This window comes from Palaemon carinicauda, chromosome 37 (assembly GCF_036898095.1).
Source record: "Palaemon carinicauda isolate YSFRI2023 chromosome 37, ASM3689809v2, whole genome shotgun sequence".
Taxonomy (NCBI): domain Eukaryota; kingdom Metazoa; phylum Arthropoda; class Malacostraca; order Decapoda; family Palaemonidae; genus Palaemon; species Palaemon carinicauda.
The window spans coordinates 37,959,610-37,967,109 of NC_090761.1; the positions used below are offsets into that span (position 1 = coordinate 37,959,610).

General features: G+C 33.4%; 1 protein-coding gene and 1 pseudogene across 1 annotated transcript in view; both read left to right on the forward strand.

The window, feature by feature from the left end:
* LOC137629073 (doublesex- and mab-3-related transcription factor 3-like) overlaps positions 1–4,678 on the forward strand; it is a 74,558-nt pseudogene extending 69,880 nt beyond the window's left edge.
* Positions 4,679–6,078: 1,400 nt separating this feature from the next.
* LOC137629585 (MAM and LDL-receptor class A domain-containing protein 1-like) overlaps positions 6,079–7,500 on the forward strand; it is a 76,493-nt gene continuing 75,071 nt past the window's right edge. Inside the window, exon 1 of the mRNA XM_068361036.1 lies at positions 6,079–6,232. The gene's annotated coding sequence lies outside the window, so the exon portion shown is untranslated. The remainder of the gene's footprint in view (positions 6,233–7,500) is intronic.

The window sequence follows — 7,500 nt, forward strand, 5'->3', positions numbered from 1 at the left end:
TTATTTGTTTTATTTGCTTGAATTGAAAAGAAGTTATAAAGCTTTTATATATATATATATATATATATATATATATATATATATATATATATACGTATATATATTATATATTATATATATATTTTATATATATATACATATATATATATATATATATATATATATATATATATATATATATATATATACATAAAGGCGACAAAAATCAAGATCATCCCTATTCAATTATGTTACTACGCTGGTAATGATAAAACATACAATAAGAATAATGATGTTCATGATAACATTTACAAGAGAAATAACGATGATAATGATAATTGTGATAATAATCATAATGATGAGTGTTCTTGTAATGATATAGGCTATATTTTGATAATATAATAAAGATATCTAATTACATTTACTGACTCTTTTCAATTCCCGTAATCATTATTCAAATGTTAAATTGTTGAGATATTTCTTCTTATAATTATCAATATTAGTATTATATTTTTCATTATCAATACATTTATTATTATTATTATTATTATTATTATTATTATTATTATTATTATTATTATTATTATTATAAATCTTATTGTTATTATAAATCTTATTTTTAATATTATTATTATTATTATTATTATTATTATTATTATTATTATTATTATTATTATTATTATTATTATTATCCAATTTGGTGAGTCATGCTTTCTTCTCTCTTCTTATTAACCATAAAAATGAATATAGTGAAAAGAATGCTAATGATAACATTATTAATAATAATGATAATAATAACAAGAAGAAGAAAGATAACAGTAATATGATTTTAAAGAAAAGGCAATTGCCTTTGGGTATTAAATCAATTGATATTCTTATAAGCGTTTTTACAAATAAGTTAGGTCATATATGTCAGTACAGTAACAAAATATGTTGATGGAAAAAGGTTTTATTTTAAGTTAATATAATAACTAGCCTTTTCAACTATAGATATTGCATAATTACTCCAATAATTTTCTATAGTAATCTTAGTAATTTTATTGATAATAATTTTGAAAATTTTGATAATGGCCATTTTTTAAAAATTTGATAATGATAGTAATTTTTATTAGGTTTAAGAATAATGATAATTTTAATTCATACTTTGAACTCTTTATCTTGCAGATCTCCGTCAGCGTCTTGGAAGGGAGTGGCGCATCCCGCCTTACCTGAGCGAAAGACAGCGAAAACGCCGCGCCTTCGCCGACCGCGACTTGGAGTCCGTCATGATGCAGCGGGAAGCCATTTTGGCCCAGTCGGCCCAACTTGCAGTTGCACATCAAGCCCATATACCACCCGAATGGACGCCCCACGTCGCTCTCCTTCCCGTCCACCTACAGGAGGCCCTGCGACTTCACCCTCAACCAGCTCACGCCCTTCTCCAGTTGGTCGTCGATGCTTGTGGCGGAGACCGCGATCGGGCCCTGCAATACTTGTCGACTCCCCCTCCTCCCGTCATTCCTGCAGCTACTCTAACGCCCCCCAGCACCCACGAAGATATCTGCGGAGGTGTGGGCGGCGGGAAGTTCGCCACGCATGAGCTCCCTTCGAGATTCTTGCAGTTATCGCTCGCTGCTGCTGCGACTACAACGGCCCCGCCAACGGCCCTTTCTCTCGTACCGGACGCGACCAACGTTGGGTCTGTCCAGTCTCTTATTGCCTCTTCTACAGGATCGGCTTTCACCGTCGTCTCGAGGGACACAGGGAGGGAATCGCCAGAGTCTTCTTGCTCTTCTCCACCTATTCACACACGCCCTACTTCATCCAGCCCCCACGACCTCAGCAGGATGGACAGTCCGCCATCTTCTCTTCCTAGAAGCCCAGAGGAACACCACTACCATCTGACGTCGTCCACAACGACATTCGGCCATTCTGAACGACCTCCTACGCCCCTGTCTACTAACATGACCTCCCCTCCAAGCTCTCCAGGAGGAGGGGACTTTGCCCCAGCCATTGCTTCCACTCTCACACCAGAATACTCACCAAAGTCTTACGCAAAAACCTTCAGGGGATCGCCCTTCGATATTCCTTCCCTTACCCGGACGCCCATCGGCGTCCCTTGCACTACGCCCTCCGATCGCTCCAGTAATACCCACACAACCTGTCCCACACCAAGAAAGGCCATTATCTCCTTTTCTGTTGAGTCTATTATTGGCAAACAGGCCTAAAACCAGACGGCAGGATTTGGTTTTGTAAATAGTATGACGTAAAATCAACGAAGACAAGCGTGAGCAAATTAGGCTCTTTTGTAAATCTGTGTACATTAAGATGGCGATCACTGGTGGTAACCAATTTCTCCAGTTGAACCCTACTTCTAACCTTCGCTGTTAAGCTTACTTTGATTTTCTCTTTCCCTTCAAGCTTTGCAACAGTAAATCATCGTATTATGTTATGCACATTAAGTAAAATTCAAGCTATAGGTATAGGAACTATAAGACATATACCTTAAGATATAGCAATGATATTATAAGCCAGCTCAAAACCTCTTCGATATCGTTTAGTAGCAAATCATATTGCCTTGTATTGAACAATTAGTAGAAAGGCAGTATTATCATTAGAATATCTTCCGCCTGCTTCTTCTCTTCCTTTTTCCTTCTCCCCCTATCATCATCATCCACGTTATGATCACTATCCTCTAATTGCCACAAACCCCTCCCGACAATGGCCATTGTAGACAGATCAAAGCAATGCTTTGACTGAAGGGGTTGAACTGATCGTCTGATGGCGAATCGGAAATGAGGCTTTTCCTGCCTCCAACAATCACTCTATTGCTTGCAACCCGATCCAGACGAACAGCTGCTTGATGATCAATTAAGATTATTTGACACGAGTCCGTTCAAGGACTTCATTTGCAACAGAACAACTCCTCTGAGAGGACATAAATGGCTCTTTCCGGTCAGGGGTCGCCATCTTGCCTTCTCCTTCCCGTGCGTTTTAGTAAGATGTTATTATCTGATTCTCAATTATTGTCTTCCTTTCCTTCCTGTTATCTCTCCTTATTCTCATTATCATTATCCCCTTTTCAACGTCATGTTCCTTTTTTTTCTGTAGGGTAAGGGCTGTGCATAAAATCTGTAAGAATTTTGTTTTTAAGGATGAAATTATACTATTTTACCTATGTTTGAATTGTAATTTACTTAGATGATGCTGTAGTGTGTGCCTTCGCCTTATTCTTATTTTTTAAAGACAAGAAAATAAAGGTAAATATGTTGATAAATATCGATTGAAATGACAGAGAAACAAACAAACAGGGACTTCTATGTATTATAGAATATCATAGTCTTTTGTTGAATGCTTTATGTGAAAAAAATAGTGTTTTTATTTTAAACCCCAATGACTAATAATTTTTATACATTTATTTATTTTCGTGACCGCGTAGTTTCGTCAAACTTACGCGAAAGCTAATTATTTTTCTTTACCAAAGACATATCATTATTGTTATTTTTTATTAACTTTTTGATGACTTGTAGTAATTTATGACTAACAATTCTGATCGATTTGACACAAATTGTAGGGACAGTTTCATGTGCACAATTTGAAAAAAAAATAGAAAAATTTTGTTTGACTTATGTGAGCGAATGATCACCTGGTTTCCTTTATGGCTACTAAAGGAATTTCATAGGTTGTCCATTCGACATATGGTGGATATTAATTTACCAAAGAATTACTTCTATTTCTTAAGGATTTAGAAATGTACTTAAGTGTATTTATAATGCTCAAGTTATTCATATGAGCCGCTGGTGCCTTTGATGCTATAGATTTGTAAGCTGTTATTCCACTGGAATTTTGCCAATGACCAAAACAGGGTAACAAGAACATGATTTCTGGAGCAATTTTGTATCTTGCGCCAAATGTATATCAGGTACCTGTTATTCATTTTGGTTTGTGTGTCCAAGAAGATATCAATTTGAAATTATGCTTATTCAGTAAAACGGAGTGTCACAAACACTGTTGAGGACCTGGTGTAACGTTTGTGATAGGTTCCTGTAAAAAGCCAGAACTCTTGCCTGTGTGATGTCACCCAAAGTGTCATTGATTTAGTAGTGTTTCTCGTTGAGAATCTACTTGATGGGAGCTGTCAATGATTCTGATGAGAATCCCTACCAAAAATCCATCCAGTGGTATAAAATTTGATCTTAATAGTACTGCGTAGTTTTATAGGCATACTGCAATGTTGCACAGTTGAATAGGCGCCCAGTGATATTGTATAGTTGTGTCCATAATGGAGCACTTGTCTAGTTGTATAGGAACACTATGGTGCTGTATAGTTGTATAAACGTCCATGAAGTATTTTGTAATTGTATAGGCTTGCAGCGTTTGTTTGCATGTATAAACATACATTAGCACTGCTTAGTTGTATAGGCATTGTTTCATAAGAATACAGTAGTACTATATTGCTATATAGGCATGCAGTTATGCTGTATAACAGTACAGACAATTCATGGCCTTGTACATATCGCTTTAATACTCATAATGTATGAAATGTATGAAGAGATTCCACATATCATAAAAGGCTAAAAGAATTTCATATATTCAATAATTTTTTATTGATTTATCATTTTTTTTATACAAAATACATTCAATGAATTTGTCATTAATATGATTATCATTATTTTTGTTATTATTTATGATTGTTACTGTAATGCATGATGCTATTCACCTGAAATTGATACTTTTATCCTATTACGTTGTTTTATTGTTTATGAATTATCATCTTCTGTCGTCAATAAAGCTGATGAAATGATAATGTTTTTTTTTTTTACTTTTTAATGTTTTCCTATTAATTTCATTTATTTTTTGTTTTGTAGATTTTATTAATGTTCAAGTAGAGTTTATAATAATAATAATAATAATAATAATAATAATAATAATATTGGTTATTATAATTATAATTATTATTATTATTATTATTATTATTATTATTATTATTATTATTATTATTTAATGGTTATTATGATTATTAATGTCAATATTATTATTATTATTATTATTATTATTATTATTATTATTATTATTATTATTATTATTTACAAATTGGCCATATCTACATCTCAACTTCTTTCCAAATATGCCATTAAATAAAGTAAACGTGATAAAAAGAATTTTGAAACTAAGAGTCTCTCTCTCTCTCTCTCTCTCTCTCTCTCTCTCTCTCTCTCTCTCTCTCTCTCTCATTATGAGCCATGCAGTCCCTAATTTTATCCTCGATTATGATTTATGCCTCCACAAACTGGATAAATAATCCGCTAAAGTTCATCGTAATCATGACACACTTAATGAAGGATATCTGATCCCGCGAGCCCGTGAAGATGAGTGTGGCTACACCTGTCGAATTTAGTTTGTCTAAGGGGCTTAGTCAGCTCTGGTTGTATATCCGTTTACTCAGTCTTTCTATCGTAGAGAAATAGAAATTGATTACTTCCTTAATGAAATGTTTCATCAACTTGCTGATGAAGGGTATTTTTCTGTTCGGTCGTGCGCTTCTCTCGTTTCATTTCTTATTTGTTTGAGTTGCTGGTTAGTGTATTTACTTTTTCGTTTCAGGAACTCTTTGCCTTACACTCAATCTCTCTAACGTAGAGAAATAGAAATTGATTACTTCCTTAATGAAATGTTTCATCAACTTGCTGATGAAGGGTATTTTTCTGTTCGGTCGTGCGCTTCTCTCGTTTCATTTCTTATTTGTTTGAGTTGCTGGTTAGTGTATTTTTTTTTTTCGTTTCAGGAACCCTTTGCCTTACACTCCTTGTTGTTGGCAGTGTTGCCAGATATGGGAATTTATCCCTAGATTTGGGGATTTTGGGTATCTAATGGGGATATTCTGTACAAATTTCTATGAAAAAGAAACAATGATGAGTAAATCTTTATATTGTTTTATCAGTTTACTTACGGTCATATAAAGTATAGTGAATAATTTCTATATGAGTAAAGCCTACATGATCAGAAGAAAATATATTTGTGGAAATGGGGATTTTTGGGTTGTTTTGGGAATTTTTTATCATGAGTTTTGGGAACTTTTACACTAACACATCTGGCTACACTGGAACTTGTTGGGTAGAGATGCGTGTTAGTGTATATATCCTTCATGGAAACCCCCCTTTTTAGCCTCATTCCTTGGTGTTAAGTTGTTCTGCAAGTTAGTTTTTGTTCAAGATAAATATATAATTTCCAAGTTCTCTGTTGTTATTTCCTGTGAGCTGGAGTTTGCGTTAAGGTAAGTCTATTGCCTTGTTTTATTTGTGTTTTTACCATATCTTACACATATTAATTCTGCTATTTCACCCCGTCCTTCCAATAACCGAAAAGTCGTTCATGTATACCGATGTGAAACTCAACCCTTTAATGTTCTTGTTCATTTATTGACGTAGTCGTTTATCAATGGTTTTTGTTTATTTCACTCAAATTCTATAATTTTCCCACAATAAGTGGGAGTCCTCATTCTCCATTATTTTTCTGGTTACCAGCCAGATTGTATCGACAAATCGGTCAACTACCTTCATTACTTCCCTTCGTTTCCTGTGTTGTGGATGGCATTAAATTTCTTTTTCTATTAGCCATCATGTCCAAAAAATCTTCCTGTCTTTCGTTTTTAACGATTACTGACGAAAATTTGATAATGAAGGCATTTAAGGAACTCGGTAAAGTTAGAAATTTAGCACCGGTCGTTAACATAACTCAGAATAACAAAAACGACAATATTGTAAAATATTTAGTTGATAATAGAAAATAGTAATGATTATCGTTATTATGATTTTCTCTTATTATCGTTATTTTGTCATCAGGGAAATGAAGTCCGCAAATATAGCTTCAAAGAAAATGAAAAAAATAGTAACGATGATATCTGCCGTAGAAAAAAAAGAGGAGCGTATTTCACATAACCAAATAATACTGTACAACATTTTTTTTTTTATTTCTTTTAAGTTTGCATCAGTTCTCTGTCGGGGAATATTTCAGGATTTTTCATTTATTTGTCTGTAACCCTTTGCTTATTATTTTATGCTCCATTTGATAAATCTGTAGAGTATCATTTACATGGTATTTTATAGCATTTATTGATGCGGTTTTTTTTTTTTATTTATTTATTTTTTTTTTTTTACTACGGCAACTCGCCCTTTTGTTTTGCATAGTTGATAAAATTGATTTCTAAGTGGTACAATTAGTAGTAAAGTGCTCAATTATCTATAATCAACAATTTCAAACCCTGAGCAGATTCGTAGGGTCTGTAACATATCTTTCCGCCATGTTGTGTTTGATTTCTCTTGCTTTGAAGGTCATTTCTTTAGCAAAGTTATTAACGATTAAATACTTACTTTCAGGACCTTAATTCTTATTAAAGTTTGCTTATGCATTTGCTTAATGGTACCTCTGTTCCTTTTCAAGGAGGTAATTTTTTTATCTTTTATTATGAAAGACACATTTACAATCTTACAGTTTATAACATATATACATCATAGAATATTTACATAGATATTTTTTTATTTT